At 55.6% G+C, this 27072-nt stretch overlaps 1 protein-coding gene across 2 annotated transcripts in view; it reads right to left on the bottom strand.

The window, feature by feature from the left end:
- Nucleotides 1–27072, bottom strand: part of CASZ1 (castor zinc finger 1) — a 149919-nt gene that overhangs the window by 100818 nt on the left and 22029 nt on the right. For both annotated transcript variants that reach the window (XM_081220862.1, XM_081220863.1), the window contains exon 2: nucleotides 15926–16080. The gene's annotated coding sequence lies outside the window, so the exon portion shown is untranslated. The remainder of the gene's footprint in view (nucleotides 1–15925; nucleotides 16081–27072) is intronic.

Below are 27072 nucleotides of genomic sequence, written 5' to 3'. Positions count from 1 at the left end.
ACATTTGTTGGTGCCAAATGCCTGGTTTTACTGTCGGGGGAAAAAAACAAACCCAACCACCGAAACTCGTCCTCAACTGAGAATCCGCACGGAGGCAAACGATTTCCCCATCAAACCAGTTTTATCGGATATAAATATCTAATTATTCGTACCAGGCCCTGGAATGCCAGACATTTTACAGCTTTTACAACATGTGTAGGAGTCTTTATAAATGACATATATACACACATACACACACACATATATATAGTTATATATTAACAAATCTGATTTGAATTTCATCTGAATTATTTTTTGCTTAGTGGGTAGTTGTTTTTTTTTTTTTTACAAATCCAGAAAAGCTAGAATGTTTTCGGTGCTGCTCACACCCTCTTTCTGCGGAGGCATTTTATGAGCCTTAATGTGCCTGACCCAGAAAGCTCCGGGGAAAGGGACCCCACCCCACCGCCGCCCCGTACCACTTTGCAGTGACCCACACGTTCCCCCCACCCCCCCAGGGCCATTCGGAAATGCACACATACTCACAGCACTTTACAACCACAGGACCCACGGCTGCATGTCAATACCTCACACGTGACACAAACATGAGGTCCCAAACAGACACACAGAAGTACTGACTTTTCCAACGTAAAGCACATATTCCCCGGGTCAGCGTCCACAAGCCATGGATGACGACAAAGCGCTGGGCAGAGGGGGCGGGAAGGTGGGAGGGGGAGGAGGAGAGAGGGGAAGTTGTCTTATGGGGAATAACGTGGATCAGCCTGTCATCTGGAGACCCATCTTCATCCAGAATTAATGCACTAAAGTTCTTCCTCTAAATGGTTTTAAAGAGACAGTTGATTCTCGGCCCGGACGTGGCGGCTCGGTGTGCAGCTGGTCCAGCCTCCGCAAGGGGAATGGACAGCCGATTCCAGCCAGGCTGAGTCCGTTACCTGCCCACCCCTGCCCCTGCCCCAACCTACGACCACTGCTTTCTCCCAACTCTCCCAACTTTCCAAGTCGGTGGAAAGAAGTTTAAAAATCTCTGGTTTATCACGGCTCCTGACCCAAAGGCTGTGTTAGACAGAGTGAAGAATGCGAAAGCCCTTGGCTGGGCAGGATGAGGGGCAGGAGAGGAAGAGGAGTGGGTGGGCGAGGACTCGAGACCTCTGAGCAAGGTGCTAGAGGTGTGCGGCTCGCGCGCCGCGGTGTGCGGGCTGGCAGCAGCCCCCTGGAGGCAGTGCTAAGACGGCGGTGCAGTGAGCCCCACAAAGGCCCGAGTTCCCCAAACGGGAGCCCCTAGGCTGCTGAAGCCGAGGGCACAGGGGTGGGGACCCTGGGAAAGGAGCTTGGAACCAGAAAATCCAGGAGGACCCTCGGGGAAATCAGGGTCAGGAGAAGCTGTCCCTTGAGGCCCAAGGGCCGAAGGAACCATTCTAGTTAGAGTGGTATTTGGAGAGACTCTAGCCAGGGGCTGGCTGTCCGCACGAGAAGGAAAACCAACCACATGTCCAAATGCCCCCCACCCAGACCTACAGATGCACAGGGAGAAAGGGCTTGAGATTAAGGAGGGTCCCGGGCCTCTGCCGAGAACCTTCTAAGAATGCCCACACATCCTTTGCTCAGAGACCCGCACTCAGGGGGATGGGCTGGGGGCCGGGGGAGCTGAGAACAAGCAGCAGCAACAGGAACAGAGTTGAGCCATTTCAATTATTCATATGCCAGATGGATTCTTTTCCTGCCTTTTTTTTCCTATAAAAATAAGCAGGGAGGGAGAAGGTCTTATGACCGTCTCCAAAATGGGAGAAGGAAGGGGAAAGGGAAGAAAAAAATAGAAATCAGGTCCCCCATTCATACCCACCCCGTCCTGGAGACCCCCGACCTCCTGACAGGAGGGCAGGAGGGACGGAATGCCCTCTGTTGGGCAGGGACCAGAGGTGTCATTTAGCTTCTCTATGAGCAGAGAGCAAGAAGCAAGGAAAATTGTCGAAGAAAGGGAGGGCGAGAGAGAGACGGAAGCACGGAGCACGGGGTGGAGCGGGGAGGCAGGCAGAAGAGAGTTCCGACCTTCTGTGAAGGATATAAAAAATCCAGCTGCCTCAGGGGACACCCAACTATCTAGCATATTGCTGTTAAAATGTCTGCAAAATTTAATACACTTGGCATGCCATCTAATCAGTCCTTGGAAACTCGGGCACTCTCTCCCTCCTATGATCAAAGCGCCTCAGAACTTCTGCCTATGGGATTCCCACCCCCACCCGTCCCCCCCATTTTAGATAAAGTTGATCCCCCCCTTATAAAAACAGCTGCTGTGGCTTTTAGGATGCATTTCATCCTGAAGTTCACCCAAGGTCTAGAATCTAGAAGGAAGCAGAACAGCAGGGAGAGCCGGGGGTCGGGTGCTAGCTCCAGGACTTTGGTACCCAGGCTTCTTCTCCTTCTTAGCCGGAGAGACGCAGGGCAGGCATGCACTGACAAGGTCCGCGGTCCCGAGATGGGCAGGCAAAGGCTGCTCCTTCCAGGGAAGCTGGCAAGAGCCTGACAGCTCTTATTTAAATAGCTGCCCAGCACACAGAGAGCCGTGTCCTCACCAGAACGCAGACATATGCCAGTGTACCCATGGACACACGCCCAGCCATTTGCTCCATCAAGCCACCCATGGTGGGGAAACTTCTGAGAACCCCACAAGATTCCGAGGCTACTCCAAGTCCCCAACAGCCAGCTAGGAAGTTTCCAGGTTAGCCCAATGATGGCTGCCTGACCGTCTACCCCACACACAGCAATTAGAGCCCTGCATGACCTGGATACTCGGGCAGGTCACCTGACGCTTAAGCTTGACAGAGACCTTGTAGAATTCCTGAGTGGGACTGGAGGGACTGATCTCCCCAAATCTGCACCCTCCACCCAAGGAGAGTTCTCGCCAAATCCTCTTTGTCCTTTTTTTGATTTCCTCACCTCTGACTGACCTAAAGTCTCAGGCGGCCTTAAATAGGCCTAGAGGACCCTAAGAGGCTCAGGGAACCCCAGAAAGCCTGTGTCATGCTAAGGTACAGTGCTTCCTCAACAGGCCAAGACCGGGGAGGACCTGAGCGCTGCATCTGCAGGGAAAAGCCGCAGAGGCCAGGGAAACAGAACACAGGTGGCCCCTGTGTAACTTCCCTGCCCCTCACCACGCAGGTGGGAACAGAGGCAAACAGGTGAAGGGGATTCAAGGGGGTGCGGGCAGGGCCAGCTTGCTGGGCGGGCAATCCACGCAGTCACACAGGGCCCCACGCTCAGAAGGGCACGTGCTTGGTTCAGTGTCCTACAGCTGCCATCGTAAAATTCTTAATTTTAGCAAGAGGGGCCCTGCATTTTTATTTTGCACTGGGTCCCGCAAATTATGCAGCTGGTTCCGGGTGTGGGTTTTGGAAGATCAGAGGACCTGGGTTTGAATCCCAAGGCTTGCTCCCTTATAAGCCAAGTGACATCAGAAAAGCCACTAATTATCTCTGGTTGCAGGGAGCCTTGACTATAAAGTGGGGGTGATCGCGCTGCTCTCAGGGTGGCCGGGAGGACGAGGAGGGTAAAGCGGGGAGAGAGCTTGGGGAACACGATTACATGCTCCTATTCCAGTACACAGCGTGCTGACCGGCAGGGGAAAGCATGGCCTGTTGGCATTGGTGGTTGATTCCCACACCCCAGGGATGACCTACTCCACTGTGGCAAGAGGTCTCCTTCCAGAGCAGCACAGCAGGGGAGCCTCTGGCGGGCCCAGCCCGGCTGTCCCCGTTCACAGGTGAAGAAACTGGGACAGAGTCAGCAGCTGACCTGCCTGTTGTCACAGAGCTGACTCCAGGCAGGGCGATGCTGAGGACATACTGTTCCTGCTGTCCAGGCTCGGCCTTGGCCGCAGGACACTTGAGATGGGGACGGTGAGAAGGAGGGGTAGGAGGTAGGATTTGGAAAAGGGGACGAAGGAAAGGCCTCTTTACACTCCGTCACACACACATGCGCATACGCACATACACACGGCAAAATTAAAGCTGAGAACTTGGCTAAAAAGAAAACTCCTACCCCTGCTCCATCGAAACTTATTTTAGGGCAGGAGGTAATTGCCAAAGACCCAAATAAAAAGCCAACCGAAGGCTGTAAGTGGCTCCAAGTCTTTAATTAGACCCCAAGAAAAAATAGTGGCGAAAAGAAAATGAAAGTAGGTGAAAGCTCCCTGAGGAAGGAATATGCATGTGGTCTCCTCCCTCCCCTCAAGTCCAGTGGCTTCAGATGAAGGCTACCATTGCCTGTGATGGGCATCAGAGTGCTCCCTGAACAGGCAGGCACTGCCCATGTTGGGGGCTGGCACAGAGCCAAGAGGGCACTGTACACCCCGAGCAAGGGCCAGCCCAGGTCCTGGGTCCTTCTCCCAGGGCCTCCCTATGCTCCAGCCCACGGAGGCTGGCCTGAGGTCAGAGCGCCGTGGGCCAAGGGGAAGGTGAGCTGTTTCTACCAGCCCTGCAGTCAAGGGAGCAAGGAAAGGAGAAAGCTTTGGGTCTGGAGTGGACTTGGACCCACTCAAAGATCTGCCCATCAAGCCACAAGGCCCAGCTCCTTGGCCACTGACCAACCTTCCCACTCAGCAGCACTTTACCCGCTCCCCGGAGCTGTCTTCAGGCTGCGACCCCCTCCCCAGCCCCTCTCCTGTGCCCGTGTGGAGTTGGGTGGCTCTGAGATCCTGTGGGCAAAGCAGGCTTCTCCCTGCAGGGACCCTCCTAACCAGAGGTGCGCTCTCAGAAATCCTCTGAGTGACAAGTGGCATGTGACAGAAACCCCCAGCCGCTGTGCCATTCCACCAAGGCAAGGAAAGCAAGGAGGCACCAGCCACTCCATGACCCCCTCCCAAGTCCCCGTCCGGCCTCTGGCCTTTGAAGAACACAGGCGACCTTGGACTAAGGATGGGGCTGGGAAGAAAACGATACACTGTGCTTGGGAAGGTGGCGGCCTGCAGAGGGGGTGTGTCCATGCTCTTGCCTCTCATACAAACAGAACCCCGTGGGCCAGTCAAATCCCACAGGTGGGGGGGACTTGCTAAGTGCCAAGACCAGCACGTGCCAGGTGCGGCGGAAGCAATGGCCTCCACTGATGTTATAACAAAGGCCAGGTCCCAGCGGCAGAAGGGAGGCATTCTACCCAGAGTCTGTGAAGGAGCCCGGGAGGAGAACACATCCCAGCCCACGTGAAGGAGGGAGCAGACGCTGGCGTCCCGGTCCTTGCCTTCTCACGGTGGCAGGATGGTGAAGTGGGCTCACAGCCAAAGGCCAGTGCGCTACAAGTGGGCACAATCAAGTCGGGGAGAGGGAGACCCTGCCTCCCCACAGCTGGCATCAGAGGCAGCAGGGGCAACCACGCTGAAGACCCCTGTCCTGCTCCCCACAGCTGCCTGCGACCAGTGTCACACTCACATGTGGCTCCCCTTTAGAACGGGCACTCGCTGAGAGTGGGGTACACTGCGCTCCCCTTTCACGGGCTCTCCTCCGTTCCTGCCCCTTCTAAGCCGAGCACAGGAGGACAGGCTCCAGAATCCCCACTGAGTGGACTGGCCTCCCAGTCAGAGTGGCAGGCCATGCCCTGCTGTATTACACATGGTATTGTTTAGCCATTTCCTCTCCCCTTTCTCAAACAGAACTTTAACACAACAGATTAGGAGTAGGTCTAACAGCAATAGGGGGGCAGCTACCCCTCATTCGGCATCTAAGGGTCCCAGGCACTCTAGGGACAACATTCCTGCACAGAAGGTACTACCGTGCCCATTTTACAGGGGAGGACGCTGAGGCTCAGCGTGGTGAAGTGACAACCACACATCGACAGAACAGTGGACCTGAGTGCAACTCAGGCCGGCCTGGTTCCAAAGTCTCTCTCCATCACACATTGCTCCCAACTAGTTCTCCCGTCTGACCACTAGATCTAGGCAGGGGCAGGCCTGGCTGACCTCTTTTCCCCTGCTGCTCTGTACTGGGTTCTCTGGGCGCTGGTTTAACGTACGCCAAGTGTAATGTAGGTGACACGCGTGACCCCGTTCCCAGCCACCTGCCATGCCCTGCTGTGATGTCTGAGGCCTGCACGGCCACAGCAAGCTGGAAGGTCTTCCCGGGAGGAGAAGCAGGAGTGAATCCGACCTTCCGAGGCAGTCCCAGTTATCATGTCAGTCAGGAAGGGCCTCCTGCCCGATCCCCTCCTGCTTGCTTTGCTCTGCGGGGGGTGGTCAGACTTCCAGCCACTGGGATAAGTGGAATTCCTCTTGGATGAGGAGCCCTGTGGCTTCTGCTCACCAACTTCCTTCCCAGCTTGGGAATGTGTTGAGAGCAGCAGTCCAGGCCCCTGGCAGAGGCTGCAGGAGTCCTGCTAATTAATTAGCTCTCCATCCTCCCCAGGTGCTCACCAGACACAACCAGATGGTCCCGGCGACGCGCCCTCTACCGCCATCCTCCCCTTGGAACCACACGGCATCTTCCCCTCAGGCTCCCCTCCATCTTTCCCTTCTACGCTGCAAAACCCCGAGAGAGGCCCTTCTCCCCTTCTGCCAGGCCTGGGCCCAGACAGCCCCAGATGGGCAGGGAGGACAATGAGAAGCCTGGTTCAGGTTTGCAGGACTGAGAGTTCTAGGTGGGGCCAAAGTTCAGACAGGTTCCAGTTTCTCCTCCTGCCTTCAGTCAGTTCAGTTAGGGAGCTGGGGTGGGATCGGTGCGGGTAGTGCCCCTATTTCTTGGAAGTGTTAAGAGATGGCTCTACGTCCAAGAGACTCCAACTTAAAACTCCAAACAAATAAGGCCTGGCCGGTACCCCCTCCCCCGCGGGAGGGCACCACATAGAAGCTGCTCCAACCAGAAGCAGAAGCCCACTGGGGCCTCTACAGCACCACGGACACTCCACTAGCTTTCTGTTGGCACCTCTAGGTCCTAGGAGGGGTGATGGCCTGCAAGGTGCATGGCTGTGCCCTCTAGACGGCCAGCCTGTGCAGGCACACTGGGCCCAGGCAGGGGTGTAGAGTAACAGAGCAGTGGGGTCCCAAGGGCAAGGAGTTGGAGTCAAGCAAGGCTGGAGCCGCAGCTGAGAAGCCCTGGAAGGTCCGAGGCCCAGGAGGCGGGATGGCCCTCTGCAACAGGTCCTGCTTTAGGGGAGACTGCACAATGACTGGAGCCCAGCATCGCTCGGCAGCCCGTGCCCCAGTGCCAGCAGCTGTGTGACGTGGGCTCTAGCTGGTGACCCTGCTTCACTTTTCTGGGCGTCGGTTTTCCCACGTCAAAAATGAGCCTGAGCTGGACGACCCTCGGGGTGGCCGGGAGCTGGTGCATGTGGTGTGGTGGGCAGAAGGCCTGCTCGCAGTTACGCTCAGGACACGTTCGCTGAGATCATGACTGCTGTTATTTTCATAAGCATCAGTCTTTTTGATTCGAAATATTCTATAAGCTTCCTTTCAGACAGCGCTACAAAGTCATGGGGAAGTTCTGAGCTTACAGCCCAGAAAGCCACATTTCCTGAATTTTTTATGCCCAGGATCAAAACTAGTGAGGAGAGGGTAATGATGATTTGATCAGAAGCTGTGAGGGGTTTGGCCGGGTTTCGTGAGCCCGAGTGACCCAGGATTGGCCTGCCCAGGATCCAAGAGGCACTGACCTCAGAGCTGTCAAGAGAATGCAGACAGGTGACCGGCTCTTCCGGGCCCATCTTCGCGGGGATGATCTTTGGGGTGAAGCATCTTTATCTGGGGCAGCAAGGGTTAATGCAGGGCTGGGAGAGGCCAGGCAGCACGGAGCACTCCCTGTTTATTAATAAGCTATTTATCACCAGCTTTGCTTTTAATGCCATTTGGGCTTAATGTCGTTAATGAAATATAAATACCCATGCTAACGATGTCGGTCAGAGGCAGCATGGGCAGCAGACGGCTTGCGAAACAGGGCCAAACCGCGGGGCACGCTGGGGAAGAGGCTGAGAGCTCGGGAAGCGGAAGAGGTTCCCCCAGGCTCGGCACCCCTAGCCCCCTTCTGCTCCCACCACAAGACTCCCCAGCTGGCTGTGCCGGGAAAGGCTGGGAGGAGGGCAGCCCGGGGCTGGGGGAGAAGAGGCCTCTCTACACAGGATGCTGTTAACTCCCAGAGAACACAGCGGGAGCCAGAGCTCGCCCCTCAGGGGCAGTGCCCACCTGGCATCAGGCCCCTTGGCTGCAGGAGGCTGGACGACCACCATTTGGCAGCAGGCCCCTCTCGCCGCCCCGACTTCTCTGACCCCTGGGAATGGAGCCCGGGTGAGAGAGGTCATGAGAAGGAGCAGTGAGGATGCCATCACATTTTCCAATAAAGACCCCCTCCCCACCCCTGGAATGACATCCCAGGCAGCCTAGTCCCAGTGGATGGCACACCCTCCCTAAGAAGCTGGCAAGGGGCTGCTTGGCAGCCTTCAGGGTAGCTCAGAGAGGTGGGCAGACGGGTATTTCTGGTCAGTGCCCCGAGGCCTCACAACATGGAGGTGGCCCTGCAGGGCAGGCTGTTGTCCCTGACCTCGTGGCGGACCTGGCCTGGCCCCCTCCCACACAGGGAGCCATCCCTCCGGCCTCTCCCTGGGCTCAGAGCAGATGCCTTTAGCGGATGACCACCTAACCCAGATGACCCCAGGAACTTCAGGCCTCAACCTCAGGAGATGCCACGGACTGATCCCAGACGACAGCCTCACCTGGCGGAAGTGGCCCTGGGACTTGCTCCCCAGCCCGGGGACCACAGTGCCTTTGGAGGGAAATTGGACTCCACTCAGCCAAGGGCCACCTGGGCCCAGAGGTTGGAGACGTTGGCAGGTGGCTGACCTTCGCTCCATCCTCCCCTCCCAGTACCGTGGTGAGCGGGTCGTTGTGCCCCAGCCCCACCCTGCTTGCCAAGTCCCCAAGCAGCCCCCCAAGGGCGCTGCCTCTTCCAGAGGGAGCTCCAGGCTGTTCCAGGGAGGGAGTCCCACAGCCTCTGGCCCCAGGTGCTCAGGGTTGCCTGAGAAAACGCAGGACCACCGGCAAACTCTGATTTCAGTTAAACGGCGAAAACTTTTTTTTAGTGTAAGTATGTCCAAAACACGGAACATGGAACATACTTACACTGAAAATGGAACATACTTACACTGAAAATGATTTGCTGTTTGTCTGAAACTCAAATTTCACCGGGCACCCTGTATTTTTATTCGCTAAATCTGGCAATGTTCTCCCATTCCTCGGCAGGTAGCACCTGGCCGGTGGGGACGGTTTCTGGTGGGTGAGCAAGACTGGAAGGGGCAGCGAGGGAGAGCAGAGACCCCCGCCGTCTTGGGACAGCGGTCTCCTTTCAAGGGGCCCTGTTCACAACTGTCCCCACCTGCCCTCTCCCCTCACTGGTCACTACTGCACTGCCCAACACCATGGCTCACCTGTAGGGGTCCCGTCTCCCCGCACCCCCCAAAGTCACCTCCATGTCCCCAAGGAGTACAGGACTCATTTGCTGGGGCTTGGTGGAGCTCGGCTCAGCGGCTAATCCCCTGGGTGGCTCCTGTCAGATTATTAATTAGCTAAAGCAGATCGGTCGGGGAACAACATGCGCTTGGACTTCAGATAAAGCAGGCCAGGGAAGCCGGGCCGGGGGGCAGCTTAAAGCGACAAGACCCCGTTTCTGAACTGCTCCCCGAGGTGGGGCTGTGCCGGCGGCAGGGCTGGGGCAGGGCGATTGCTCACAGCCCCTCTGCACTCCTCACGTCCGCTCAGGAGAGCCCCTCGGAGGGGGCTCGGGGGTTCGTGCAGACGCACCTGGACAGGGGCGCAGGCGGCCCGTGAGAGCAGGAGCCAGCCACAGTGGGTCTTGCTGTTTAATAAAGAGCTTGTGCCTAAGCAGATCATGTCACTCAGAATTCTTCAAAAAGTTTCTTATTCCACTCGGGGCAAAAGCCTGAGTTCTCACGATGGCTCCAAGGCCTGCAGGATCTGGGGCCCCCCCTACCCGACCCCCTTGACCTCACACGACATCTCCCCAACTCCAGCCACACCAGCCTCCCTGCTGTTCTCCAACGTGCCAGGGGCGCTCTCGCCTCTGGGAGCTCACACTTGCTGTCCCCCAACAGGGACCCTCTTCTCCCAGATATTAATTAGGGTGGCTCGCTCCCTCACTTCCTTCTCTCCTACCCAAATGTCACCATCCCAGGGACGCCCTCCCCAGACACCACACCTAAGCTGACAGGCCATCCACCGCCACACACACTCCCTATTCTATTCTATTCCCCAAACGTGCTTCAATTTTCTCCCCGACACACGTCCCATCCAACATCTACTTTATTTCTTTATCTCATTTATCATTTGCCTCCCTCCACAAAAATGCTGATGCCACAAGGACAGGAATTCTTGCCTTGTTGGTTCACTGCTGCAGTTCCAACCCGGTCTGTAGTGTCACCAAGCATCAGTAATGCTTGAAAAATAGACGAAAACGAAAAATGAATGACCGGAGGTTAGAGGTCAGGATCTGGACCACCACCTCTTCTGGCTCTGAGTCCCATGTGGCTGAGCCCTGGCCGACCTCAGTGGGCTCCCCAGACACCCATCTTTCCCCCACAACCCTATTCGAGCCCGCCCTCCCCTGGCTCTGCAGCACACCAAGTGTTACTTGTATCCTGGTCCTAGCATCCCCTAGATGCCTTTCCACGTTCTGGGCCTCCCAGGGATGTCCTAGGGGACCCATCTCCTCGCCACCCCAACCCTGCCCTACCAGCTGGGACTGCTACTCTCTCTGCCCGGGAAACAGCACGGGGTGGGACGACGGTGACGAGGGGGAACACCAGGGCTCCCAGCTGCTGCCCGGGCCCAGCTCTGCTGCCGGCAAACTCCTGGGCTTGGATTGTTTTGACTTGAGTCGGTGAAGCTGAAATATTGAGTCACAACGGCCCTAAACTTCATTACCAGCTCTCAACACAGATTACTAAGGGAAAAAAGTTACTTTTAATTGCTTTTCCCGATTAGCATTTCTGGAGAAGAAACTAGTGATTAATTACACCTTCCCTCCCCTCAACCGCCCAGGGCCGCAGGGGTCCCAAGCGCAGGCTAGCAGAAGGCGGCTCAGGGTCAGAAAAGGCTCCTGCTCCTGAAGGGCCAAGAAACCAGACTAAGCTGGGTGGTGAGCGGAAGGTGGGGACCATCCCCAAGGCTGACTTAATAGAGGACCAGCAGCTGACGGTGTGGGGAGGCCCAGGGGGGCGGCCTCATGCCTCAGCGTGGTGTCCTCTGGGCTGAAGGACTTTCTCCCGGACCAGGACTATACCTGGGTGGATTCTAGAATCAGAGAGGCCAGGGAACCTGGGAGAAGACAGAACGGGGGAACCTGAAGGTCTGCCAGGGAAGACGACGCGTTCCCAGCCACTGGGACTCCCCTCGTGTGCAAAACCTGCCGTCACTTCTCCAACGCCAGCATGTTCTCCCCGTGGAGGCTCCAAGGTCACAGGACGGAGGCAGAGCAGAGTGCTTCTCCCCTCGTCCACGAGATGTTAACCCTCCCAAAGCCGCGGGCCGCTGTCCCCTTTGGAGCGAGTGCATCACCCTGGGTAGCTCCAGGCGGGCAGGCGCTGCCAGCGTTGCCCAATCCCTCACCCCTTGGGTCTGCGCCTGGTGGAACCCAGAGGCTTCCAACGCTGCTAGGAAGGCGGGAGGCACAAGGGAGAACTGGGGAAGGAGGCCCAAGGCAGGGATGTCGGCAACACCAGGCAGAATCCTCACACAGATGAGAAGCCAGAAGGATCAGTAACTCTTCCCACACCGTCTCCCCATCACGTCTCTGCCCAGCACAAAGTGGCTGCGACCTTGGAGTCCACTGATCCAGGGTGTCACCGGGCGGGGGGGTGGAGGACAGGGGCCCCCGCTCCCCTCAGCCAGCACCTCCCTCTCCAGATCCCGCCCCTCCACGCCTCCACCCCAGCTGCAGGTTCTGGAGCGGCCAGCCCCACACCAGATCAAAGCCCTGGAGGACGGAGTTAGAACTGTCCAGTCCAGTTAGGAGTGAAGGCCATGGATCTAGTGCAGGCCACGGAGGCAGAAAGCAGAAGAGCCTCCCATGCATGCACGGACACACACGCCTGCCCACCCAGACGCACCCTCCCCCAGGGCTCAGCCCAGTGTTTTGATGCCGGCAGACACACCCAGGAAGACTGGCTGACACCCCCGTGGAGCCAGAGGCACCAGCTGCGCGCCTGGGACATCCCCATCACCCCTCCCATCACCCCCCGCACGACGTCATCGCCAGCCCGCCCTTCTGCTCCCTCCTGTCACTCCCCCTGGAGGTCAGGCCTCCAGAGCTTTCCTGGAGGGCTGAGCTGGCCCATACTGCTGCGAATATGTTGCCAGCATGGGCAAGTCCTCACTGGGGCCTCCGCAGCCGGCCGGGACAGCTTCACACTCACTCCACAGGCTCTGGTTGCTGTCTGGGCTACGCAGCGCCCACCCAGGGGGGTCGGGGATGGCTTGGCTGTTACAGCATCGCTGCTGGGACTGCCTGCCTTGTCCTGGCCCAGGCAGATGATACCAGGACCCAGGAGAGTGGAGCCTCAGCTCAGGATCCCTGGAAAAAGGGACAGTGGCCTAGGTCAAGTCTGATGAGGTACCTACGGCAATTCACACTGTGAACTGTGGAAAGACTTTCCATGTCTTTCCATGGCCAGGATCCCTGCCCATGAGTTGGGGCTGGAGACTGTGCTGGCCGTCTGGAAGTGAGGGGGTCTTAGACAAACCCATTTTTCAGCTCTCAAAGCTGATCAACTGAGGTTCTGTGCATCCAGGCACAGAGATCACATTTAAAGCCACAGTGAGAGGAACTATACGAGCTTCTAGGCCCAACCTCAGACCCAGTACAGAACCCGTGGAGCCAAGGCACAAAACAGGCTTCAGTGCAGCATCTTAGGGCCAAAAGGACAGGGAGCTGGAAAGTCCCTGCTGAAATTGGTGCTAGATGCAAGCAGGCCTTAGGCCTCCCCTCCACATGGTGCTGACCGAGGGGCGCCTAATGCACTCCAGCAAGCTTTCTTAGCAACGAGCACAGCGCCCAGGGTGGTGCTTCTCCCCTTGGCACTGTCAGGTGAGAGAGAGGAGATGCAGGGCCAGGCATCGGGGGCCTGGAATGCCAGTGTCACCCTGGGGTCTGGTCTCTTCTTCCCCCACTCAATCCATCAGCAAGACCACTTTACTCTCCCTTTAAACACACATGGACCCTGCCCCCTTCTCCCCATTTCCCCCTTCTGTCTCAGCCACTTTTACTGATGTCAAATGGAGGAAAGGAACAACAACAACAAAAGCCTGTCTGTGGGACATTCCCAGGGTGAAGAGAAAGCGTCCACTTGGTTCCTAAAACCACCAAAAGCCCCATCCCAGCATTTAACCCGGTGGCTGAATCCAGACTCTCACTCAGGCGGCTGCCTCCTCGTTTCTGCTCATGCCACCGCCAATCCGTTCTCAGCACGGCAGCCCCAGCCACCTTTTAAAAACAAAATCAGATCACTTCACCTCCCTGCTTGAAACCCTCCAGCAGCTGCCTGTCACCCAAAGAATAACGTCCCAACTTCCCCCGGCACATCACGTCCTACCTACCCCAGCCCCACCCCATCCACCTCCCAGCACTGGGGCCTCTCTCTGTCCCCTGAGCTCCCTGAGCTCTCGGCCTCAGCTCCTCCAGACTAGTTCTCCCCTGCTGAAATAGTCCAACGCTCTTCGGATGGCTACCCACTTCCTATCCTTCCATCTCAGCTAACTGTTGCCTCCTCTAAGGAGCCTCCTCTGACTGCCCAGTCACTTCCCACCACCTCATCCATTTCCATTCCGCACTAATGATTTCCTGGTTGTTTTCTGTGGGTTTGTTTGTTGTCCGCTTACCCAACCAGCACTCCGTGAGAGCCGGTCGTCTTATCACTCTGTCCCTAGTGATCGGAAGACACCAGGCCCTCCATAACTGTTGAATAAACATAACCAGATCTTCTGTGGCGTAGCCAGAAGTGGGGAGAATCCGAGTCAGACAGGATCAGGCCTGCAGACCAGGCCTGAGCACAGACTTGCCCCAAGCCCACACTCTGGTGTGGTGAGGCAGGCTACCTCTGAGACCACGGGTCACCCCTGCCACACAAGACCCTAGCCTGTGACCAAAGGGCTGGGTGAGTGAGAAGGGGCTCGGCCATGACATTCCCACCTGGAGCCCTCTGAGTTCCCAAGCTTCATTATCAAGCCCGAGACGGCCGGTGCCAGGATGCGGGAGTCCCAGAGGACTCGTGGAGCCCATACCCCATGCCGGGTGCAAATCCCAGCTGGCACGGCCCCTGGGAGTCAACAGTGAGTGGAAACTTCAGAAAGGGAAAAGCTAATGGGCATGTTTTGCCGAGGGAATGAAGAAAACAGAAAGCCTGCCATTGAGGACAGAACCGGCAAACACCGCCCCCTGGAAAGGGGCTCCACAGGCACTCTGGCAACCTGCTCGCGCACAGGGTACAGGGAGCCAGGGAGACCATCCAGAGGCTCAAAGACGCGTGGGCTTGCCATCCCAAGACCCGTGATCATCAAGGAAGTGGAGTCGAGTGAGAAGAGCCCAGGAAGGAGCAGAGAAGTACAGGTGCCGGTGCTGACCCGGCCAGAGGGCTGCACAGCCAACAGTCTACACGGCCCCATCGCCATCAGGGGACAACAGCCGTACATCTTAAATGCGGATGGACCAATTCCTGGAGGGTGATCGCATTCTGGACACCAGGAAGAAGAGTCTCAGACACATGGTTGCTCCACCACAACAACCCAAGGCCACATTTACATCTGATTTGCAAATCTCTAGGCCTTATCCAGGGCTTCTGCTAGTTCCCGAGGTGGCATGGCCCAAAATGACCAGGCCTGCAGCTCTGGGGACCACGCAAACCCCAGTGGGCACCAAGGCACCCATCTCTGCAAGTGCTTCCTCCCTGCAAGTTCAAAGTCCAGAGTTGCAGCACTTGGCCACTGGAGGGAGGGGCAGGACACGTCTGCCCTGGGCGCCCATGGGAGGGAGAGCACAGGTGGGTGAGCCGGGGCTGTGGACTCCGGCCTGACACACGCAAGAGAAGCAGCCCCCAGCCCTGCCCTCCCAGCCACACTCTAGGCCCTCAGCCTCAGCCCCCACCCTTAGATGCTGTCTGTCAACTTTACCAACGCCCAACCCCTCTGGGCTGGTTCCCTCCGGGTCTTAAGAGAATACTGACTAATGATCAATACGTGGTAAGTCACCTGCTGTGTGTCAACCCTCCAGCCCAAGAACTGCCAAGTTTGACACCTGCAGGTAAATATCTGACAGTACCAGCCCTGTAGACTACCCAGCTCAGGCGTAAGTACTTGCCTTAAGCAAGGGCTACTTCTGAGCCGGGGTCAAAAGATACCTGTGGCCTCTTCTCTAAGGAGGGTCCTGCCTGGGCTGGCGGGCCACCAGGAGAGCCCCAACAAGTCACGCAGGAGCTCACAGCAGAGCAGGAGCCGCTGGACACACAGACAGGCTGGACTTACCGCTCCCACAGGTGATGTTCAGAAATGACCTGACACGTAGCTCCAGGAGCAGTGGCTGCCAGGGCACAGGCCTCACCCGGAGCACCTGCACGCCGCTGGCACCATTCAGTGTCATACAATGGTAATGCTGGGAGGATTCTTCAGGGTCAGTTATTCCAACCTCTTTATTTTACAGGTGGGGAAACAGAGGTCCAGAGGGGAAAAAGCAGCGTGTCGACAGCAGAGCCAGGGCCAAAATGCAGATATCCCGTCCCTAGGCCCCGGCTCTTTTCTCGAACTTGCAAATTCTCACTTTCACTTGGGGTGGCTAAGCTACCACCGCTGAGAAAGGCCTACGCAGTCCCTCCCCTAAGAAGGAAGCCCTGACCTCGTCAATCACAGCTCCCACCCACGTTTCCCAGTGGCATCTTGGGAGTGGGGAGCAGCTACCTTTGCATCCCAAGAAGCCGGGGTCCGAAGTCCATTCCAACACACACCACAAGAGTTGCAGGACCCCCTTCTACAGGACGGGTCGACGCCGTAACAGCGGGAAAGGCAGGTGGGCTGGAGAGGGTCTTTGCCTTCACTCAGCGAGGTCTGTTTACCTACCAAAAGGAGAAAGGAAAACAGATTATTAGGCTACAACTGAGACCCACAGAGCTACTCAGAGAGAAGGACAATGGAGGGTAAGGTTCGGACACCTTGCCCGGCAACAGGCCAGCGAGGTAAGAGATTCTTGGACCTTGCCTACCAATCTGCAGATGGCATTGCCGTGGTACGTGCCATGCCTGACCCTACAACAAATGCACCCTTTGCACAATTATTAGCCAACTGCTATGCAGTCGTCGCACCTAATAAAAGAATCAAACAGGTAGAAACAAAAATAGGCCAATCAGGTGCCACCCCAGGTAAAAACAGAGCGATCACACCCTAGATTTGGCACCTGAGGTGAAAGGTCAGCCTGACAATGAATCAAGCTGACGCTGGAAACCAGATTAGACCCATGCAACCAAACTAACCCTTGGCCTCCCCAACCTCCTGCTCCCTCCAGACTTTCCCTCCACCAGCTCCCAGCTGCTCCCATGACCCCCTGATGGCCTTATGGGAAGTCTCTAAAAATGGAATCAACAGGTGTCCCTGCAGCTACCAGGATGGTGATTTTGGCTACTTCTCTTTCCTTCCCCCTCTCCATTCTGGTACTGTGCCCTTACATCTCATAAAAAAGAAAAGAGGGTGAGATTCCATTGTGATAGGTGTTGGGCCAAAAAAATGTGGCCAAAGAAAGTTGGTGCCCTGCTACCGGCAACCTTTGTGTCAATTTAAGCAAATATTGTGGTGTTTCCATGGTGATTCCTGTTTTGAATATCCACTACACTCACTTTTTAAAGGGCTTTTCCTGTTTGCGTTTCAACTTCAAACCTGTAAATATTTTCAGCCTTTTTAGAAAAATTCGCCCACGTGCGTGCAAACACAGACACACCGCCACCAACCTCGGCACACAACCTCCCAGGCCTGGAGTCTCAGCCTCACGGATGTGAGAGTGGGGTGCAGGAACCCCGAGGGCACTGTCCGTCTGCTCTCACACCCACCCTGCGTACAAGGCTGGCATGAGGGAAGGTGGCAGCTGAACCGCCAGTCCTTTCCTTCCCCCTCTGCCAGGGCACTGCAGTACCCACAGCGCCTGGCCTGTGTATTCCCAAAGCCTGTGAGTGGGCTCGGCCCTGATTCCACAGTGTGGCACGGTGTGGGCAGCTGCCTGGCAGGTTCTCCCACTTGGCCCAGCCCCTGGATCCCCTGGGGCCTCCCTGGAGTGCATGAACCCCTCCTCTCTTGCCTCCCAAGGTTGGGCCATGAGTGGAAGGGGGAGTTGGTGCTTCGAAGGCAGGAGCTTCCAGCATCAGCTCCACCCTACCTCCGCTCTGGGCAGTGCCACCGAGACCAGCTCCCTGGGAGAAGCATCGGGGAGGGCCTGCAACAGTGGTCCCGGGCTTGGAGCAGCCCAGGTCCCACCCCACCCTTTAGCACCATACAGGGTTAACAGCGGGTTTCCTGGTTTCCATGGATTCCCGCCAGGCCCCTAATGTGAGTTTCGTGTGATTTGGGGGAAGTGGATTTCCTTTGTTTTCCAGTTTGGGAATATTTTTTTCTTTAAAAAAGAGGAAAAAACACTTTAATGGGAACTTCAGGGCCACTGGGAGACTCATTCCTCTGGGCTGTGACACTCCCCTGACTGTTGGTCCAGAATCCCCAAAGCCCGGGGCAGCCCACCCACCGACCAAACATCTCTGAGCTGGAGGAGGGGTGATCACCTACAGATCCCCACCCCCAGAACACACTGCTGCTGGGGGCGGGGTGCTCCACCCCCACATCGCATCAGAATGACCGCTACCCTACCTGACAGCCAGCTGCTTATACAGCCCGCTGACACGCCTCCCCTTCCAGGCACACACGTTTCCCCAGAGAAAAGGCAAAGCGCTAGAAAGACCAGAGTGTGACCACATATAAATGGTGAGCATGAATGATACCAGGGCCTTATGTCCTAGCTCAGAAGGGGGTTCCAGTTACAGGGGAAGGGGGTCTTCCAGACCCTGGTGGGGCCCTCGTCCGGCCTCCGCCAGCTGACAAGGGGCCTGCCCGAGGCAGAGGGACCTTCTCAGCTTTGGCATCAAGGGCAGCTGAAGAAAGGGCGCGGCCAGGCCTCCTCTCCCTCCATCCTCCTCACTCCTGCCACCCTCCGGCCCTGCCAGGGTGCGGCCTTGCTCCAGGACTGTCCCCAACCAAGCAGCCTGACCCAGTTGCCAAACCAGGACGCAGGCCACAGGGCCTGTCGTGGACAGGGCCCTCCCACAGCACAGGCCCCAGGGCCACGGCGGCAGCAAGAATCCTGGTCAGCAGGTGCACAGCCCAAAGGACGGAGCTCTCTGGCCAGCAGCTCCGGGGTGAAGGGGTGAGAAGCCAGGTGCAGGCACGGAAGTAACACTGGGCCGAGAATCAGAAGATAGGGGTCTGAGTCCCAGTTCTGCCGCTTAAGTCACTGTAGGCCCTGGGACAAGCCATGTACTCTCCCCAGGGCCCATTTCCTCGCCCGTCCAGTGGAGATAACACCTTCTTCCCTCCTACCTAGCAGACATGGGGGATCCACAAGAGACGCGAAAGGCGTTAAGAGTGCTCCAGAAACGCTCCCGGCTGGCAGCGCCCTCTTCTTCCAAGTCTCTTCAAGGTAACCTTCCAGAATCTGCCCCAAGCAGGCCCATACGCCCCTCAACTCCTCATGCAGCCTTCCCTGTGGCATTTAAATCCATACTGGACTCAAGTCATTTGTTCACAAGTCTGTCTCCACCATTGATTTTTAACTCCTCAAGGGCAGAGACCAGGTCTTAATTATCGTTGCGTCCCCGGCATTTAGCACAACAGCTGGCCCACGGTGTGCAGCGTAAGTGTTCGTGAAACTGAACTAGTTCCTGATTTTATGTCAGAATCAGATGGGCCTGGCTCAGCTTCATCCCCCTCCTCTGACAGAAAACTTCATCACCTATTTTCACGCTCCCTTCTGTTTAGTTTCCCTGAGTCCCAACCTGTGTCCTGGGCTCTCCCGTCTCCTCCATCAACACCATGAATTAATAACTTTCAGGTTCAAGGAGACCGCTTGGTTACTTGACCCTTCTCCAACTGATTCCAGTAAGAATTGACTGAGCACCTACTATGTGCCAGAGAACATGCTGGGAGTGGAGGGCACACCCTCTGCCAATAGGCCTATGTGAGAAGTAATGATATTCTTTTTCCGGACTCCTTCTGTTCGCCAAGCAGTGGGCTGAGTGCTGTATGATATCATTGAATCTTTACAACATGAAGTAGGAAGGATTATGATCCCTGTGGCTAGATTAGGGAGGGCAGGCACAGAGATACGAAGGGACTTGCCAAAGGTCACACAACTCGCAAGTGCTGGACCCAGGCCTGGACTCGGGCTGATGGACTCCAAGGCCCACCTCACTTGAAAGTTCCTCTTCGTCCCCACCCATGACCTCAGCACCCACCCACACCTCATGCTGTTTCCCCTCCTGAATCTCAGTTCTCCTGACCTCCAAACAGGTCTCCATCAAATCCCCCAGAGCCAACCAAAAGCACTCAGAGATCACAACCAGAGGGAAGGCAAAGGCCAGGCTTAGGCGCTTCCTTCCGGCTGGGCGGCAGGTTGGAGGGAGGTGAGGCCTACGGTGACGCACCTGGTGAGCAGGAGGAACCCCTGGATCCACCTGGTAAACAGGGTCCCAGTTGTGGGCGTGACCTCCTGGCGCAAAAAGGGGCTGAGCCACCCAACGCTGTCACCTGATGGGATAAGGACAAGGCAGCCAGTCGGGAGAGGGCCACTCTAAGTCAGGAGGCCCTGTGGGCACGGGACAACTTCTATTTTTTCTCTCCAGACAAAGGGTATGCTAAGGGGCTTTACCTGGGGGGTGGGTGGGTACACAGAGATTTCGGCTACCTCCCCCAAAGCGGTACCTCCTACTGCAATGAACACCTGCCTCAGAGATGCAGGACTGAGAAGCAGGGCCACAAGATCCCCTGCTTTTCACTGGATGAATGTGCAATGGGGGGGGGGGGAGGGGCGGGGTGGCACCCATCATCTCCCCAAAGGCGAGAAGACACTGGGGGGGTGGCAGGAAAAGATCTACATCCGAGAGGATAAAGGGGTGGAAGATCAGGCTGGGCGGGGAGAGGACAGAGCCCTAATGAGCAGATTTCATAAACCACCTGGAGTGAAAACAAAAGTGCAGACGTGCACATTGCCCAACTTCAGGGCTGTATGGAAAAGGGAAAAAAAAAAAAACAATAAAAAAATCCACATCTTAATACAAAAATCCTACATGATGTGTTGTGGCACGAAAGTGTTTTTCACTGCATTTTTCATCTGTGATCTCACACAGCCTACGATGGGTACGCCCAACGCGGCAGGTATTTGATGGTACACAAACAGGGCAAACACAAACACAACGAAAGCAAGGGCAGCAAATATTCAAATTGGTCCAAGCTGGCATCTCATGGCTTCAAGTGGCCTCTGGAGATGGCTACGGTGGCTCCGAGAATGGGCCCCTTTAGATTCCTGAGGGAGGAATAAATGGGGCAAGGACACAGCTCAAATGGAAAGAAACATGTGGAGTTGTGAGTTCTCAGAACTCCACCAGCAGAGCTCCGGGCCAGCTGGTTATGTGGCTTTCTGCACTTACGGTGCTGTCCTGCTGCTGACAGGGGCCAGAGAGGGAACCCACACACCAGAGGCCCCTCCTGTGTGTCACTCACCCCACAGTTACTGTCTGTCTCCTTTTTGCCCCACCCCTCCCCCTTTTTAATTGTTGGATGAGTTTACAGAGCTGTGTGCCAAAAACAATCAACTCTAGGGAACAGAGTTATACAAAAAAGGGCGTGTCACCAGAGGGAGAGGGATATCCATGGAAACCACCACCTTTTCACAGTAGCCTAGGTAAAGCCAGGGGGAGGGGGGCAGTGTGGGCGTGGGGTCATAAGCTCCACACAGGACAGGGCCCCCTCAAATGCTGGGGTCACTGAGGAGCCAAGGGAGCCACGTCTAGTACAGAGGGTCAGGAAGTAGGGTCAGCCAGAGACCACCACCAGGGCAGGGCTGTCGGAACTCAAGTGTGCACACACGCACTCGTGTGCACACACGTGCCACCCCACCAGATCACTGGGACAGCAGTGGTTTAGTGTACAAGCTTGGGAGCCAGGCTGCCAGGTATGAGCTGCCATTTACAAGCTGTGTGACCCTGGGCAGACAACTTTAACTTCTCTGTGCCTCAGTCTCCCCATCAATAAAATGGAGATAATAATAGTACCTCCTACATACGGTTATGAGGATAAAATAATGTATTATGTGTAGCATGCTGAGAAAAGTAACTGGCACATAGTACGTGCTATAAGTACTTAATAAATAAAATCAATCAAAAGGGCTAAAGGAAGAGAACGGGGGAAAGGTTTCCAGCCTCTGCCCCTGTAGAGGAGGAAAATAATAATAGTTCACATTTATTAAGTACTATGTACCAAGGACCTTAATACATTAATGCATGTAATCATCACAAGAATCCAATGAGATAGTTTATTATCCCAATTGGACAGTTGAAGAACTAAGACTCAGAGAGGGATGTGACCCACCCAAGGTCACACACCGGGAAGTGATTTGAACCCAGGCTTGTCCAACACCTGTGCAACATGCTGCTTGGCAAGGAGAGGGAGAGGGAAGCGGGTGGGGAGGAAGCAAGGGAGGGAGGATGAGCTTCCAGGAGGTTCTCTTTCCAGAGTGGACTTAGATGCACAGCAAGTGCAACCCAGACGCGTTTTTCCCAAGCTTACAAAGGAAAACGAAAATCCTCCAAGCCAGTGACTGCCGATGGAAGGAACATGAAGTAGGGGAAAGCTGAGATGGCCAACAGGCTCAGGTATCCACATTCCTCAGGAGGTCCTGTCCCAGTCCTGACCCCAGGAGACAAAAGGTGCTCTCCAGAATCCGGAGGCCCTGGAGGGGAAGCAGCAGAGTTTGGGGCCCACCTCCCATCACTGAAGGCCCAGAGGCTGGGAAAGGTCCTATTTCTGGGTCAGAATCCTGTGAACAACCCAAGCGTCTGCCTTCTAAGAACTTAGGCAGATTCCTGGAGGGGACAGGGCACAGGCGAGGAGAGCCTAGGCCTCCCCTGTTGCAAGGCCGGGCCCACGGAGGCCCAGGAGGCCTGGGAGGCTGAGAGCTGCTGTCAGAGGCTGCCCACCCTGAGCTGTCTGGCTCTCACCCTGCTCGGAGACAGAGGCCACACAGGCTTGGTGGCTCAGCCCTTTCTGCCATCGACCACCCAAACTCATTCAGATATTTCCTCTCTCCCTTGCTTTTTTAAAAAAATTTAATGTTCCCTATAATTCATCCGTCCCAGAAGATAATCGATAGAGCCCGTAATGAAAATCTGAGCCATATTTTATGATCCACTGCAAGCAGAAAGGGCCACATCAGCAGGTCCGGTTTCGGCTCTCCCTATCTGTCTTGCCCACTGCCCCGGGGATTACTTATCCAGCTGGCCCTGCCCACAGCCCCTCACCCAGAGCTCTGCCCTTGGCCACCCAGGAGGGTGTGGACCGCCCAGCTGGAGGAGAGGCTTGGGCCACCACCCCGGCGGCACGCCGGCACCCCAACGCTCACTCCACGAACCCCAGTCACAGGATGGTCACCCGCCATTCCAGGGTCTTTCTGGAGCTGCCCCCCACCTGGGACCCTGGCACTCCCACCCTGGAATCTCACAACCCTCTTCAGTCAGGGCCCTTCCAGAAGCCTGAAGACCCTCACCAGGACCTGGAGGTCTGCGCCGGCCTCAGGGAGCCAGGCCAGCCCCGACCATGGCATTCGCTCCCCATCAAGAAAGGCCACCCGCTCCCGGGGGGTTCCCCGGGGGTGCTCCTAGGAACACCTGGGACCCTTGGGTCAGTGGCGGCGGATCATGATTGCTCATTATTACTACCTCGAGCACGTCCCTCCTCTCCCTGGTCTCCGCCCTGTGAGGTGAAGGGTGTGGATGAGCCTGAGGGGACGGACGCACAGGGGGCCGAGGGGGGCAGCCCCCTCCTGCTCTGACAGGGACCACTGGGGGGAAACAGAGCCCCGCCCCTTGACCTGGCACCACCACTGGGAGCCAATCAGCAGGTGAGGCCCTGCTCCTCCCAGAATGCCTTGCTGCCTGGCACCAATCAGAGAGCAGCACATCACCAGTGCTGGGAGGTGCGACCCCAGAGGGCCCAATCAGAGCCCAGAGGATGCTCCAACATCCCAGGAACAAAGACTGAAACCAGTTAGAAGTGTGACTCGGCCATATCGTGGACCACTATGCAGCCATTAACAGACATGTACAGAAAGCAGGAAACTGGGGAGACGGAACTCATATGACTATCGTTTAGAATGCTGTCCAGTAGAACTTTCGACGCTATCCAGTACGGTAGCCACTGGCCGTGTGTGGCTATGGAGCACTCGAAATGTGGCAGGTGTGACTGTGGAGCTGAATTTTTAATCTTCTTTAATCTTAGTTTAAGTTTAAATGGCCACATGTGCCTAGAGGCTACTGCATTGGACAGCACAGGTTTAGAGAGAGAATTTCATCGATGTAAAAAAAATTCTTAATAAAAAATCTAAAAGCCTATTATCCAAGGCAGTAGAACAATCATTATTAACTACAATAACAGAAATAGTTAATGTTCAAGTATGCTGTGTGTCAGGCTCAGTGCTCAATATTTCATACGGATCATCACACTGAATCCTCACCACCCTCCAAGATACATACGATCGTTATCCCCACTTTATAGATGAGGAAACTGAGGTTGAGCAATGTTACGTAAGTTACCCAGAGTCACAGCGCTGGGGGGGGCAAAGCTGGGGCTCAAACCCAGGTCACTCTGTTCACCTAACCTGTACTTTTAACTACACTACATGTTTAAAAATTATTTTCTTCACAGTTTTTTGTATTTTCCAATGAGCCATGAGCATGACTTACAATCAGGAAAAACATGTCTTTTTAAAAAAGACCTTAAAAAGAGGCAAATCCTTTTTCCCCAGGAGGGAAGTTTATGAAGAGATTACTGGGGCCCCTGGCCAGCTGGGCCTCCAGCTTTTGATCAGAGAAAGGAGAAGGCAGTGTGGTCGCAGGTCCTCTCTGTCCCTGACCCTCCTATTGCCCAGATGCCCGGTACTCAGGAGGCCTCGGGCCCACAGACAATGCTGGGCCTAGGATCCTCCAGCAGCCAGGCTGCCAGTGGGATCCAGTTTCCTCCCAGCCCCACCCTGGAGTCAGTTCCTGACAGGTTTCTCAGCAGTTTTGCAATCATCACCCAGGTCTGCATCTTAAAGAAGGCAGCAGGCCATGGGGCTGTCTGCAAAAGGCAACACACACCATTCTTACCATGGACCACCCTTTCCCACTGCCTTCTAGAACAGCCAGGAACTCGGCCAGCAACCAAGCCTGGGACATGCTGTCTGCCCCCTGTGGGCATGGAGAGGCTTGTTTTTCCCAAGGGGGGACAGTCATTGCCCCCATTCACCCACTCTTGGGACTGTATCTCGGTTCAGAACAAGGGGGATGAAGAAATTCCCCTTGGGACTTCCCTGGTGGCGCAGTGGTTAAGAATCCGCCTGCCAATGCAGGGGACACGGGTTCGAGCCCTGGTCAAGGAAGATCCCACATGCTGCGGAGCAACTAAGCCTGTGAGCCACAACTACTGAGCCTGCGCTCTGGAGCCCACGAGCCACAACTACTGAGCCTGCGCACCACAACTACTGAAGCCTGCGCACCTAGAGCCCGTGCTCCGCAACAAGAGAAGCCACCGCAATGAGAAGCCCGCACACCGCAGCAAAGAGTGGCCCCCGCTCGCCGCAACCAGAGGAAGCCCGTGTGCAGCAACGAACACCCAACGCAGCCAAAAATAAATAAATAAATTTATTTTTTTTAAAAAAAGAAAAATTCCCCTTGAAAAGTCCGTGATGAAAGAAAAAGGCCCAGCAAGTACTGAGCCCAGCTAGAAATGGAATCAGGGAGGATTCTGAGTTGTTTTTGCTTTTTTCCATAGCACTAACCTGGAGGGTGGGGGACAGGGAGCGATTACCCCACTTGATCTGGTTTCCATTTAAGCTTTTTATTTTCCCTGAGATGCACAGATTGTTCTGGTTTTGGGGTAGGCAGGATAAATGTCCTTACTTAGAAGGTTTTTATTATTATTATGGATTTTTGGTTCCATGCAGTCTGCAGTTCTCTGTCATTTCCAATCTACCTTAAGTTCCCCCAGATTTATATATTTATTTTGGGGGGTTGGTTTCAGGTGCTTCTGGTTTATCAAACAATCAGCCCTGTGAGGTACACTGGGTGTTTCCAGAAATTACATCACAAAAAATCATGCAGTTAAAGTGTAAGGGGAAAAAAAAACATAGCTGGTGCTTAATTTTGTATTTTAATTAGCGACTTACTGTAAACCTAGACTTTTAAAATGGAGGCGCCTGAGCAAAGCCAGTAAACACGTTTTTCTAATGAATTAATTTCACCTCTTCCCCCGCCCCTCCTCCTCCTTCTCATCCTCGTGGCAAATGTCATCTTCCAGAGTTTCTTTGCCCTCCTTTTTTTCTACTCCACTTCTTAGTCTTTGCCCAACACATATTAGAAAAAGAATACCCTGAAATAACATCAGGAACCCTGGCACCCAGGACTCTTACAGGAGCCCCGGCTCGTATGAGCACGGAAGAAGCCTTGATGGTGAGGGTCCTGGCTGAGGACCCAGCGTGAAGTCTGCTGCTGTGCCCCTTGCTCTGGCCCCAGCCCTGCTTCACTGCTGCCAAACCCCTCTCTGCTGGGTCCCAGAGATCCCGCTGCTCCTGTCAGTGCCCTAAGCTCAGGAAGGGAGACGGAAGAAAGCCCAGTGCAGTGCTGAGCGCCAAGGCAACAGGAAGAGGGTGGAGTCCCCGGCCACCTGGAGCCTGAGCAGGAATGAGGTGAAGAGACCTGGAGAGAGAGGGAAGCTCCCGGTGTTGTGAAACCCAAGAGACCTCTGGTTGCCTGGAGGAGAGGGGGCACGGGAGGGAAAAGGAAGAGGGAACACGAAGCCAGAGAAAAAGAAGCCGAAACTAGAAAGGTCTGTCCAGGTCACGTGGCAGCTCAGAGCAAGGACACATCCGTCAGTCCCAGGCACCCCCTGAAGGCTGCTCTACCACTCACAGAAAGTTCCCAGCTTGGGGGATAGGGGGCAGTGAAGGAGGCTAATTTGCCTCCTTCGGTCTAGTTTCTGGGAGAGAAGGCTGAGGATGGGGACGGAGGTCCCTGCTCCATCCCAGGAAGGGTAGACAAGCCTCAGATGTCCTAGAGAAGGGAAGACCCCCGGAAGCTGCTTCTGCTTATCATCACAAGTGGATACCACGGGGCGCCTCGATGTCGCTGCTCACTGGGGCACATCTGAGCCCTCCTGTCACCCCAGAGGCCAGGCCAGCTTAATGAGGACAGGTGTCCACCCAGAGCACCGGACGGGAGCACGCCTCCTTCTTAGCGCTCCCAAAACAGCGCAGAGACACCGTGGAGAAACAGGTTTGCTTTGCAGACTCTCTTCTGGGGCAAGTCAGGGTGTTCAGTACCGTGGGCAAAACCCCACCCTGGCTATTTTTATTTCAAGCAGGAAGAACTGTAACACTGGGCTCGGGAAGGGCTGTCATTTACCTGCTCCTGCCTCATGACCACACTGGTAGGGGAGGGGGGCACTCAAGAAGGCTCTAGAACACCTGGTGGCAGAATCCTGACTCCTACTCCCTAAGATTCCCAAAGAAAGGAGGGAGGAGAGGAAGGAAGAACCTCCTTCCTCCAGGGAGGAAGGGGCTGGACCTCCATGTCATCCCGCCCCGGTGGGAACCCAGACCCAACCTCACGACAGATCCTGTTCGGTTCAGCTTCAATCGGAAAGGAAGGCTCCCATCAAACAGGGGCCAGGCAGGGATGTGGGCACTGAGATTAGGAATTTGGAAAACCATCTGAGGAACCTGGCCCTGGGAAGACAGCAACAGGATTTAATACCTTATCCCGGCTGTC

The sequence above is a fragment of the Mesoplodon bidens genome, assembly GCF_964165515.1.
Source record: "Mesoplodon bidens genome assembly, chromosome: 2".
Lineage (NCBI taxonomy): Eukaryota > Metazoa > Chordata > Mammalia > Artiodactyla > Ziphiidae > Mesoplodon > Mesoplodon bidens.
This window is presented reverse-complemented; position numbering and strand designations above follow the sequence as displayed.